Below are 13,794 nucleotides of genomic sequence, written 5' to 3' on the forward strand. Positions count from 1 at the left end.
TTGCAATACTAACCAATTAAAACAGTATTAATAAGAAGGGGAAGGGCAAACAACAAGGGTATAAAAATCAATGCACTGTATGTATCGGGGCTTAACTGGTGAGAAGCCAGTTGAGTCCAACTCTGCAGACTTGTAAATAAAGCTTGTCGTGTCATCAGTTTTAAAGAGACTCATGTGTGAGAAGTTTTATTTCTGACAAATGGGGGCTCGTCCGGGATCTACACTCCGGCCGTGAGGGGAGGCGAGAAGAGGGACATCGGAGGCGGTGCACCCCGCTGAGTTCAGCGGCTCCTAGTCCCTTGCTCGTCGCTACGGGCGGCTTGAGCGAGTGGTATCCGGACAAGGTGACACGACAAGACGGAGAGGAGAAGGGTGACGGTTCAATCCCCGGGAAGACACTGGTAAGTGACGACTTACGATTGTGGTGTGGGGATTGGGTAACAGGTGTAACGGGATACACCTGTTTGGATAAAAAAAAAACCTAACGTAATAGATCAGGTATAGAGCTTTTGTCGTGGCGTGAGGACCCTGTCGTGGGACTCTAGGATAGACCCCAGGGAAACTTCGGCGGTAACCGAAGGAGGGACAGCACCTCCGACGAAGTGCCGAGAAGAGAGGGGTCAACCCCAGGAAAACCTCAGCGGTAACCGAAGGAGGGACAGTACCTCCGACGAGGCGTCTGAGAAGAAGGGAGTAGGGTCCAGAACGAGAGGGTCCTCAGCAACGATAAACAGATCTAGGTGGGAAAATGGGAGGATCAAAATCTAAGGGCTCGTCTGAAAATTCAGGACAATTCCTGGGAGTTCCCCTTGACAGCCCTTTGGGGAGAATGTTTGAAAATTGGGATAGTAAAAGATATCGAGACAAAAACAAGAAAAAGATGGTCCAATATTGTCTCCTTTGGTCGAAGCAACCTATTAAAGGTTCCTCGGTCTGGTGGCCGAAATTTGGATCTGATGAGGATTGGGTTAGACAAGCATTAAACATATATGTAAATTCGAGACAAAAGGTGAATCAAGAAGAGTCAGCATATGCATTTTGTTGGGTTCCCTGGCCAGGATCCTTAACAGAATGTTTTAAATTGAGGGTAGCGGGAGAAAAGAAATGGGAACCTCTGGACAACCTTCCCCCTCCTTATATTCCCCCGGTGCCTACTGAGCCCGAGGAAAGCTCATTACCGGAGGGGAAAGGTGATGAATCTGATTGCCCCGAAGGGGGCCGGGATAAAAAGGATGAATTAAGGGAGTCGGACCCTAAACTTCCACCGGTAAACCGACCCTGGACAAGATCCCAGACTGGTCCAGGACCATCAAAGTTTTCAATAAACCTAAATCCCCTGAGAGAAGTTCCTATGGGAGGACCGGGAGGGGGAACGGGATATGTGAATGTTCCCCTAACTAGTACAGAGGTGCGGGGATTTAAGAAAGAAATGAAAATGTTATTGGAAGATCCTATAGGACTGGCTGAACAGCTCGACCAATTCCTGGGACCAAACACATATACGTGGAAAGAGATGCAGGCAATAATGGGAACATTATTCTCACCCCAGGAGAGGCAGATGATTCGACGGGCTGCCCTCCTCATGTGGGAATATGAACAACCTGGGGACCCCAGACCCCATGAACAAAAATATCCCTTAAATGAACCCAGGTGGGACAAACGAACACCGAGGGATTGGCAAGTATGAGACAATATAGAGAGTGGACAATTAAAGGGATACGGGAGGCTGTGCCAAAGGGTCACAATTTCACCAAGGCATTTGGGAACCACCAGGGGAAAGACGAGTCCCCTACTGATTTTTTGGAGAGGGTGAGAAAGAATGTCCAACAGTATGCTGGTGTGGACCCTAGTACACCAATGGGTGAACAGCTTATTCGAATTGAATTTGTTTCCAAATCATGGCAAGACATTAGAAAGAAACTAGAAAAGGAGGAGGACTGGAGTGAAAAACCCCTAAGTGAACTGTTAAAAAAGGCACAAAAAGTATATGTGCAGAGAGAAGAAGAAGATCAAAAGAAGGCGACAAAGATTATGGTACAGACTATCCGACAGATGAATGCCGAATCCAGAGGGGAAAGAAAACAAAACCTTCCTCTAAACAATCCAAGATATCCAAGAGAGGGAAGACCCCGGAGGTTCGTTAAGTGCTATTACTGCAATGAGGAAGGACACTTTAAGAGGGAATGCCCCCGATACAAGAGGGAATTGCGTGCCCTCGAACTTATGGAAGAAGATTAGGGGGGTCAGGGGTTCCAAATGTTAGGGACCAAGTATAAGAGGGAACTCCTGGTAAAACTAAAAATTGGTCCCAAGGGAGAAGAGGTGGTGTTTATGGTGGACACAGGAGCGGAACGAAGTAGTGTAATAACTGTGCCAATCGGAACTGAACCTGTAAAAAGTAATTTGACAATTTCTGGGATAGAAGGGGCTCCCAGAATGGTATCAATAATTCCCCAAGTAACAGTGAAACTGGAAGAAAGAGAAGGGGTACAAGACCTCTTGTTGTTACCGTCGGCTGGATTTAACCTCCTAGGAAGGGACTTACAGGCTCTCCTAGGTTTGGGTGCTCTCCCTGTGGACGGAGAAGTGCGAGTCCACCTCTGTGCTCTAAAGGAAGAGGATGAACGGCAGATTGACGAGAGAGTCTGGTATAAGGAGGGAAATCGAGGAGGTCTGGACATCCCACCTTTACATGTCACATTAATACCAGGTCATCAGCCGGTAAGGAAACGTCAGTATCCTATTTCTTTGGAAGGGAGAAAAGGGCTACAGCCAGTAATTGAGACTCTAATACGAGACAGACTATTAGAAGAATGTATGTCACCTTATAACACCCCTATACTCCCAGTGAAAAAGTCAGATGGATCCTATCGCCTAGTTCAGGATCTAAGAAGTTTGAATGCTATTGTTCAGACCCGCCACCCAGTGGTGCCTAATCCCTATACTATTATGAGTCGGATTCCCCCAGACCATGAGTGGTTTAGTGTTATCGACTTGAAGGATGCCTTCTGGACGTGTCCATTAGAAGAGGAAAGTAGAGATATGTTTGCGTTTGAATGGGAAAATCCATGAACAGGTAGACGGAGACAGTTTCGGTGGACTGTATTGCCCCAAGTGTTCACTGAATCTCCGAACCTGTTTGGACAAATGCTAGAACAAATCCTGGCGGACTATCCACAATCTGATGATTCCCAATTAATGCAGTATGTGGACGATTTACTATTATCAGGACCCAAGGAACAAGAAATGAGGGGAGATACAATTAGACTCTTGAATTATCTGGGGAAAAAGGGTCTACGGGTGTCCAGGAACAAGTTACAGTTCGTTGAGAGAACTGTGGTATATCTGGGACACCAGATAAGTAAAGGACAGAAACGGATTACCCCTGAACGGATTGCGGGAATCACTAGAATGCCGTTACCCCGTAATAAGAAGGAAATAAGACAATTCCTGGGACTCTTAGGTTACTGTAGGTTATGGATAGAGGACTACTCAGCGTTGGTGAAGTTTATGTATGAAAAGCTGACAAATGAAAATGAATATCCATTGAAATGGACCCAAGAGGAGGAAGGATGGTTTGAGGACTTGAAGCATCGCCTGACGCGAGCCCCGGTACTCACTCTGCCCTCTTTAAAACAGCCCTTCCAGCTATTTGTCACTCATAACCAAGGAACAGCTGTGGGAGTTTTAACACAGGAAAAAGGCGGTCAGCGACACCCAGTGGCTTTCCTTTCCAAAATGATGGACCCAGTGTCTCGCGGATGGCCGACGTGTATCCAGGGAGTAGCGGCTGCTGCTCTGTTGGTAGAGGAAGTACGTAAACTTACTTTTGGAGGAAAGATGACTGTGTACACCTCCCATTCTGTGAGTGTTTTATTAACACAAACTGCCCATCGATGGCTGACTGATTCTCGCATATTAAAGTATGAAACCATTTTAATGGTCGAAGAAGATCTACAGTTTGCAAAGATTAATAGCTGCAACCCAGCTCAGTTTTTATACGGCAGTGAAACAGAGAGAGAGGTGGAGCACGACTGTGTCGAGTTGACGGATCTTCAGACCAAGACCTGAGAAGACCTTTGCGATACTCCTCTGGGAGAAGGATATGAATTCTACATTGACGGCTCCGCCAGATGTGTTGACGGAATGAGAAGAAGTGGGTATGCTATAATAGAAGGAAATACTTGGAAAGTAGTAGAATCCACGAGACTACCCGGAAGCTGGTCAGCACAGTCCTGTGAAGTATATGCCTTGCAGAGAGCCCTCAGAATACTGGCAGAGAAAACTGGAACGATTTACACTGATTCCAAATACGCATACGGGGTAGTGCATACCTTTGGTAAGATCTGGAAGGAGCGTGGTCTAATTACATCAAGAGGAAAGGAATTGGCACACGAACAGATGATTACTCTGACTTTAGAAGCCTTGACATTACCCCAGGAAATAGCAGTGGTCTACATACCAGGCCATCAGAGGGGAGATACCCCGACAGCAATTGGAAACAGACTGGCTGATGAAGAAGCTAAAAGGGCAGCCATGCAACAAGAAGTCCGTTTGCTGACCTTAATCCCAATAAGACAAGGCATAAAGAAGGCTCCCATTTTCACTGCTAAGGAAGAAAAGGACATGGCTCAGCTGGGCGCAAGCCAGCTGCCTGATGGAACATGGAAGACACCAGATGGAAGAATGGTTCTAAATAAAGAAATAACTCGCAATATTTTAAAACACCTGCACCATCAGAGCCACTGGGGCACCCAAGCCTTATGTGACACAGTGCTTCGAGAATATGTGTGTAAGGGAATCTACACCTTGGCCCAACAAGAGGTGCAAAATTGTTACCTATGCACAAAAATTAATAAGAAGATAATGAGGACAGGGACCATGGGAGGTCAACCATTAGCCATACGCCCTTTTCAACGTATCCAGATCGACTTCACAGAGTTACCTCAAGTTCAAAGATGGAAATATCTGTTGGTGATAATAGATCACTTTACCCGATGGGTAGAAGCCTTCCCAACAATAAATACTACAGCCTCTACAGTAGCTCGCCTCCTCCTAGAGCAGATAATCCCCAGATATGGTATAATGGATTCTATAGACTCAGACAGGGGTCCACATTTTTCTTCAAAAATCCAGCAATTGATTTGTGATGCATTACAGGTCTCTTGGAAATTACATACCCCTTGGCATCCACAAAGCTCAGGGAAGATCGAGCGTATGAATGGAACACTAAAAATCCAATTGACAAAGTTAATGGTGGAAACTAAAATGCCTTGGATAAAGTGTCTGCCCCTAGCCTTATTGAGAATTCGTACTGCCCCACGAAAAGATGTAGGGCTGTCCCCTTATGAAATGATGTTTGGGCTTCCCTTCTGGAGTACAGTTGAGGGGTGTCCCACCTTGGGGGAAGGGGATATATTTGTTAGGAACTATTTACAGGCACTGTCACGCTCTCTTACAGATTTACGAAAGAGAGGACTATTGGCACAAACACCGCCTCTAGACTTTTCTTTACACAAAGTGGAACCAGGAGACTGGATTCTTATCAAGACCTGGAAGACTGAAAAACTCCAGCCCCAGTGGGAAGGTCCATACCAAGTTCTCTTAACTACAGAAGCTGCAGCACGAACAAGAGAGAAGGGGTGGACACACGCATCCAGATTTAAGGGACCTGTAGAGGCGCCACAGGACCCTGATACGAACTCAGATTGGACTTGTATTCCTGGAGAAAAACCTCTTACCTTACGATTTCGCAAAAAGACTTAATTCACAATGTTATTGTTATGTTCTTTGATTTTTCTTAGTTTGCCTATGTCTTTATCAGGTGTGAAATGTAAGAAATGCAGAGATACAGTGGTCCTGTTTCAGGACCACATTTGGGGAAGAAAGGAAGGTAATTTCAGACTTGGTTCTTATCCACTGTTTTTAAAACTAATTGCCTACCCCTGTCTAATAGCAGTATTCAGTTTTGGAATTGTACCACTTCCACCATCACAGGAGACCCTGTAAGACTTTTATTTCAGCGTGAGATTAATGTATCATAAAACATTTCTCTTCCCTAGCTTAGAATCCCCATTCATATCTATACATATATTCAACACATTTTAAAGAGAGAAAGGGGTGGATTGTTATAGATAGAGAACTTAGGTTAAAATGGCTTAAGTTAAAATGTGATGATTAATCATAAAAAGGGAAGCCAGAACGGACAGGGAGCTTACTAGCAGCCAAGGACAAAAAGTTCAGCTGGACATGTTTTTTTAAACATATCTTTTCATGGTCATAGTGAGAGACATGCAGGAGACAAAAGATTGATAAGAAGGGTGAGAAACAGAATTTAGTGTATGTAGAGTTCGCAGCGTACGTAACGAACGTGATAATTAAAAATGCAGTTGTACTTAGAATGCTTTTGCAATACTAACCAATTAAAACAGTATTAATAAGAAGGGGAAGGGCAAACAACAAGGGTATAAAAATCAATGCACTGTATGTATCGGGGCTTAACTGGTGAGAAGCCAGTTGAGTCCAACTCTGCAGACTTGTAAATAAAGCTTGTCGTGTCATCAGTTTTAAAGAGACTCATGTGTGAGAAGTTTTATTTCTGATGGGAGTGATCTGGAGGGTTATGGAATGGATGCAAGACAGTGGGACTAGTGGAATGATGTTTCAGCACAGAAGGGCCTGTTTTCTGTGCTGTCGTGTTCTATGGTTTTAAGGGAAGCTACGGAGAATACTGTCAAGGGGGGAAACGAGTGTGGAGGGCAGGCGCAGAGTATGCCATAGGGGGGAAGGCAAGGGGTTGATGCGGACTGTTGGGGGGGGGGGGGTATGGAGGTGCAGAAATGGGCATGGGTTTGGGAGGTGTTAACACCTGGAGAAGCCACCCAGTGAGCCAGTAATGACACGAGGTCCCTTCCCTGGGGCAGCACGCCGAACAGGCACTCACTTCCTTTCCAATAAGGGAGCAGAGACTTTCCCGAAGGAAGGTGTGTTGCGGCCTGCCACGCCGCCACACACGGTCCCAGCCCTGCCCAGAGCAGAGCAGCAGCCTCCGCCGCGCCCGCCCACCAAAGGTCCATCTTGGCCGTAACTCTGCACGGCAGTGAGCACGTTCCCACTCCACTACTCACCGCGGAAGGCTCAGCCGCTCACCCACAGCCGTCCCGACGCCACGGAAACGGTGCCACCTAACCCGTCCCCCCCGCCGCGCCTCTCTGGCCGTCAGTCACTTGTGGCCGAGCTTCGTCTTCCGACCGCAGTGGCGCTGTTGAGCAGCGGAGGGCGCGGGGCTGGGAGCTGGGGGCCGAGCCCAGGGCAGGCACGACGAGAAAGCCTAATGGGAGCGGGCAGAGATTTAAGGTGAACGTTCTTAAGGGAATGAGGGTTGTTTTTTTTTCCACACAATGAGTGGAGGAGCTGTCATAGAAGCGAGGACAGTTAACATTCAGACAGGTGCATGGATAGGAAAACTGTTTCGAGGGATACGAGCCAAATGGACAAGGCAGGCTGCATTCCTGTTCCCAAGGCGACATGTCTGTCCATGGTCCCATGCACTGCCCAGTGGAGACCACACGTAAATTGAAGGAGCAGCCTGATATTCCATGTCTCCCGAGATGGCATTAACATTGACTTCTCCAGTTTCCACTGGTCCAACCTCTTCCCCACCCCCTCATTCCCTCTCCCTCTGTCTCCTTTCCTCCAGCTCTGGATTCACAGAGCTACCCCCTCCCCCGATTCTCTCCTGCTCACTTAGCCATGCCCACCTATGGCCTTTTGCCTGTTGGCCTATGCTCCTCATCCTCCTTTCTGTTTCAGCTGCACATTTACCTCGGATGAAGGCACCTGCCTCCATTCTGCTCGTACCTTGACAAAGGGCTCAGGCCCAAAACATTAGATATCTCCTCTGGATGCTGAAGGACCTGCTGTGTTTCTCCAGCACTTTTATATACCTACAATTTGGGCTGAAGGGCCGTTTTCCCTGTTATAGAACTCTTTGACTATTATCTTAACAAAAATTGGGCCTGGTACCCATTCAACGACTGAATGTCCACTCTATCCCTGTTCGCATGATTCCCCTTGTATCCAGAAACCTATTGCTGTCATCCAGGCTGGTGGACTTAAAAGGGTTCACTACCCTTATAGTGTACTGCTGCAGCACAATATTTAATGCTCACAGCACCAGTGACCTGGGTTCAATCCTGAAATCAAGCACTGTCTGTGTGCAGATTTGATGTTCTCCTTGTGATTGCATTGGTTTTCTTCAGATACCTCACTTGAAAACTTTAGTCAGCATAGAATTACATTCTGTCTATTCTCTCCACCCTTACCCCTCTTGAGATGTTCTCTTTTTCTCGTTGCCATAAATCTTTGACTCCTCTCTCTCTCCGCAGATGTGGTCTGACCTGAGTCATTCTGTCATTCTTTGAACAAGAGAGGGCATCCTATTTTGAATAGTAGATTTAACCTCACACCTGCAAGTCAACACTCTATTTCAGATTTACAGCATGTGCACTTTTTTGATTTGGACATCTGAGAGCGCAATACTCAATTGCAGAGGGAGGCTAAAAGTGAATTATTGACATCTGATAGGTTAACTAGCTATTGTAAATGGAATTTAGCATAAGTGAATGGCAGAGAATTGGGTTGGGGCTAGTTGATAGTATGTGAGATAGAATAGGAGAAATAAGGGAAATGGGACTGAAGGTTTTTTTTAAGATTGCCTTAAACTTTATGGACTGAATGGTCTTTAAAAAATGTGAAAGGGAAATTATATTTCTACTCATTTCAGTTTCAACTGACCTTCCCCTTCCTTTGAAACTGTGGTCCCTGATTCATAACCAGGGAGCTCTGAGTTCAGTTTTTAATGTGTTCCAAAGAGGTCACTTCACATTCTTCTAAACTCTAGATAATAGAGTGTAAAGAGTCCACAGATGCCAAAGCAGATACTCTGCTTTTGTTTTATGGGCTCTGCTAGCATTAAAGCAGGGACACAACAGGTGTCAAGGGATGAGATCTCAGCCAAACTTATGTGGTTTGTAAAGGTAGTGGACACACCCAAGACATCATGGGCAAAACCATCCCCACCACTGAGAACATATAAGGGGAACGCTGCAGTCAGAGAAACAGCAGCAATCATTAAGGATTTACATCACCCAGCCAGTACATGCTCTGTTCTCATTGCTGCCATCAGGAAAGAGGTTTAGGTGCCACAAGACTCGCACCACCAGGCTCAGGAGCAGCTGCTCCCCTCCACCATCAGACTCCTCAACGACAAACTCAATCAAGGACTTATTTAAGGACTCTTGCTTTTGCACTTTATTGATTTTTTTTCTCTCTCTGTGTTGCACAATCAGTTTATTTACATTTCTTTATTTGTTTACATATGTGAGTTGAGTCAGTTTTTTTTACTGCCAGTAAGTGGTAATTCTGCCTCACCCGCAGGAAAAAAAATCTCGCGGTGGTACGGAATATCATGTATGAACTCTTGACAATAAATCTGAAATCTGCAGATGTATCATCCTCGGCTTGCAGAAGTATTTCAGGGGAGATATGTCCCAAACTATGTGTCTTGAACAAGATCTCTGTAAGTACCATGCTATAACATATTTTATCATCTGGAGCACTGACACATCACATGTTTGTCTGTGCAATAAAATACAAACAACTAAGATTCAAATCTTATGCCACGAGAGAACATTCCAAAAGTGAAGAGTGAGCAGTGGAGGCCTTGGTCTATTTGGTACTTGATGCACCATCAATAATCTCAAAATACTGAAGTTGACTTTTATTAACTATTGACTGATCAAGGCAGAGTGGAACAGGGAGCATGCAAAGTGCTATGGGTAGGATCAGACTTGGGAGGTGTGTGCAGCTGGCAGCAGCCAATCATAGCATAACAGTGGTTTACCACAGTACTGATGACATAAGAAAGAAGGGAGAAGAGGTCCTGCAAAGAGAATTGGGTAGAATTTTTTTTTAAATCAGGACCTCCAAGGTTATGATCTCACAATTATTCATTGTCCAACCTGCTTTGCAAAGCAAGAAATAGGAAAAAAGTGCAGTTAAATGTGTGACTAAGGAGTTAGTACAGGAGGGTGTTCAGGTGCATGGATCATTTGGGCTCTCTGCCAGGGTAGGTAGGACCTGTACAAGAAGAACTAGTTGGACCCAAATTGGAGGAGCCCCAATATCTCTACTGTATGGCTTGCTAGTGATATTCAGAAAGGGTTAAATTCATGCAGTGGGGCAGTGAGAACCAGAACAGCAGGTCAAATGACAACACTTACCTGCCTCCACTCCATAACCATCAACACCACTCATTGTTCAAATAACAAAAACAGGGTAGGAACAATTAAAGATTTTTTTTTAAATCAGGATTTTGGTAATTTACATTGATCTTTCCAGAAATATTTCAATATTTTAAAATGAAATCAATTTAACAATGGAATGATGAAGAAATTAGTAGGGTTGCTACAGTTAAAAAATATCATTGTTAATGCCCTGACAAATCAGAATTTGTCTATTTTTTCAGGGAGATGCGTGCATCTTGAATTTGAGGCTGCAACAAGTAAAATATGTCAGTTTATCTGTACATTGTACCTATGTATTTGACAATAAACTGACATTGAACATAGTTAAATGAGCACCACAGGTGTCTACAATATATCAAAGTAGGTGCCTCTGCCAAATTTGTAGAAACATTTGTAGTAGCATTTTAAACTAGAAAGTTAGTCAAACCCTTTTTCACAGCAAACAGTATGCTTCTGTCTAATCACACTAAATTTGGTAATGAATAATAGACTTACTAATGTTCCAACAATACGTAAACAGTTACCCAACAAGATGATCAATTATTGCTTGCTTTATAAATTTGATTCAGTGCAATTACTGAGTTTATAGATTAAGCTTAATGGAATATGGCAATGATTGCCAAACTAAATGCTCTGTGGTAAAATCAGAGATGAATAAAATAGAGCATCAAAATAGGACCAGCATATGACCTTCAGCGGAGGAGTTGTATTTTCCAAAATAACAAATAATTAAAGAGCATATTAAAGTGCAGATAAAGTCAAAGGACTGGAAAAGATACAAAGAAACAGCAAAGAAATCAAAATGTGAAACAATAAAATAATATTAAAGGGAATGCAATATATATATCAAGATTAATAGGACACTTTTTTATAAAACATAAAGTAAAGGAAAGCCCAGGTCAATATGGGTCCAGGACTAAATGCATTCTATTTTGTCAGTCTTCATTTGAAGATGGAGAGGAAAATAACTATGAAATTCTACATAAACTAATAATGAATCGAGGATTAGAACTAAATAAAGTTAAGACAAACAAGGAACAACTACAATAGAAATCACACTGAGGACCAAATGACCCTCTCATTTTTCTCATAGATGCTTAATGGAAGTAAATGATGATTGCCTATTGTATCGATAGTTTAACATCTGTTGGCGAGGAAGTTATTGGAATCTACAGCTAAGAACAAAATGACTGATCAATTAGAGAAACCTCAACTAATTAGAGAGAACATACAAGGATTTATAGAGAAGGTGATAACTTATGGTTATTTCAATTTTTGGATTAATAAGTAGAGCTATATGTCTATGGAAGTAATTTATATTGACTTCCAAAAAGTGTTTGTCAAACGTCTGGTTAAATATAAATCCCACATAAAAAATGATGAAAAATTGAGTATAAAGATTGGAGGAATCCAAGGTAGATTTCTGATATTTCATACTGTGCCCTCCATAACGTTTGGAACAAAGACATGTTTTTTTTTCCTTTATTTGTCGTTGTGCTTCATAGTTTTAAATTTATAATCAAACAATTCACTTGTGATTGAAGTGCACATTCCAGCTTTTATTAAAGGGTATTTGTGTATATTTTGGTTTGACCATATAGAAATTACAGCACTTTTTATACATAGACCCCTCATTTCAGGTACCATAAAATTTGGGATATAGCAATAGTGTGTGTATTAAAGTAGTCATGTTTAGTATTTTGTTGCATATCCCTTGCATGAAATGACTGCTTGAAGATTGTGATTCATGGACATCACCAGATGCTGAGCCTCTACTGCAGCCATCTTCAGCTCCTGTTTGTTTTGGGAGCTTGTCCCCATAAGTTTTCTCTTCAGCATATGAAAGGCATGCTCACTTGGATTTAGATTGGGTGACTGACTTGGTAATTCAAGAATTTTCCAGTTTTTACCTTCGAAAATCTGTTTTGTTCCTTTAGCAGTATGTTTGGGATCATTGTCTTACTGTAGGATGAATCGCCGTCCAATGAGTTTGGAGACATTTGTTCGAACTTGAGCAGATAAGATTTAAATTGAAATTTATATATACAGCACTCTATCCAGGGGCTCATCGGAGCAGCAAAGGGAGATGAGTAGATACCCTGATATACCAATTCACCCCTATGAGTCCATACCACCCAATTTACATCCCATTAACCTACACATTTTGAAAAGTGGGAGGAAACTGGAGCCCCTGGAGAAAACCTGTGGCAATCATACATGCCCAAGCCATAACACCTCCACCACCATGTTTCACACCATGAAATGGTACGCTTTTGATCTTGGGCAGTTCCTTTACACGTCCACACTTTGCTCTTGCCATCAATCTGAGACAGGTTAAGCTTGGTTGCATCTGCCCACAAATCCTTTATCTAGAATTCTGCAGGCTTTTTTAAATACTTCTTGCCAAACTGTAATCTGGTCATCCTGTTTCTGTGGCTAACTTGCAGGGCAGCCTCTGTATTTCTGTTCATGAAGTCTTCTGCGGACAGTAGTCATTGACACATCCACACCTTCCTCCTGAAGAGTGTTTCTGATCTGTTGAACAGGCATTTGGGGATTTTTCATCATTATGTTGAGAATTCTTCTGTTATCAGCAGTGGAGGTTTTCCTTGGCTTTCCAGTCCCTTTACAATTTCTAAACTCACAGTACGCTCTTTCTTCTTAACGATGTTCCAAACTGTTGATTTTGATCATTCTAAAGTTTGGGCGATGTCTCTAACTGTTTTCTTCTTGTTTTCCAGCCTCATAATGGCTTCTTTGACTTTCATTGACACAACCCTGGTCCTCAAGTTGAAAAATGGCAACAACACACTCCAAAGGTGATCAAAAGCTTAGAAGCAAGTCGAGCTCTCTTATACCTGCACTAATTAAGCAATTAAATATACCTGTGCCCTGAAATGGGGGAACTATGAATAAAAAGTGCTGTAATTTCTACATGGTCAAATTAAAATGTACACAAATAACCTTGAATAAAATCTGGAATGTGCACTTTAATCCATGTGAATTGTTTGATTACAAATTTAAAACTGTGGAGCACAGGGGCAAATAAGGGGAAAAAAAGTTTTTGTCCCAAACATTATGAAGGGCACTGTAGGTGCCAATGAAGGCCCGGGGCTTCAGCTACACAAAATATCTGTTAATGAATTAGAGAACACTACAAAGACCAAAGGATGGTGGTATGTAACAGCACTGATTAGTCACAGCTTAGGAGAAAATTGAAACATTAAATTGCAATGAGACATTGATAGATTGTGAGTAGGCAAAATTGTTGCTGATGGATTTCAACACAAATAATTGTTGTCTTCCAATTTGAATTGTTCTTCTTAATAAATTGTAAACTGCTAGGAAGACCATAGATCAAAAGTGATTTAATTGTCCATGCACACTTATCTTCAATATGCAGGAGTCAGAAATGATAATGGGTTTATTGTCATACTGTAGCGAACTGGGATTCACTAGATGTGTCCTGTACTGATGACTGGTCCCG

General features: G+C 43.0%; 1 protein-coding gene and 1 long non-coding RNA gene across 5 annotated transcripts in view; one reads left to right on the forward strand and one right to left on the reverse strand.

The window, feature by feature from the left end:
- The window catches only part of ano10a (anoctamin 10a), a 95,173-nt gene that overhangs the window by 74,355 nt on the left and 7,024 nt on the right, over positions 1–13,794 (reverse strand). For 2 of the 4 annotated variants that reach the window (XM_069920974.1, XM_069920971.1), the window contains exon 1: positions 7,128–7,236. The exons of 1 other annotated variant lie outside the window; for it this stretch is intronic. The gene's annotated coding sequence lies outside the window, so the exon portion shown is untranslated. Of the gene's footprint in view, positions 1–3,620; positions 3,711–7,127; positions 7,237–13,794 lie in introns of those variants that run through there. One more of the 4 variants, XM_069920973.1, reaches the window with a different exon arrangement.
- Positions 7,108–13,301, forward strand: LOC138755274 (uncharacterized). The gene is made up of 3 exons (XR_011352158.1): positions 7,108–7,356; positions 9,439–9,580; positions 13,049–13,301. It is a non-coding gene; the product is annotated as an uncharacterized lncRNA (long non-coding RNA).

The sequence above is a fragment of the Narcine bancroftii genome, chromosome 2 (genome assembly GCF_036971445.1).
Source record: "Narcine bancroftii isolate sNarBan1 chromosome 2, sNarBan1.hap1, whole genome shotgun sequence".
Classification (NCBI taxonomy): Eukaryota; Metazoa; Chordata; class Chondrichthyes; order Torpediniformes; family Narcinidae; genus Narcine; species Narcine bancroftii.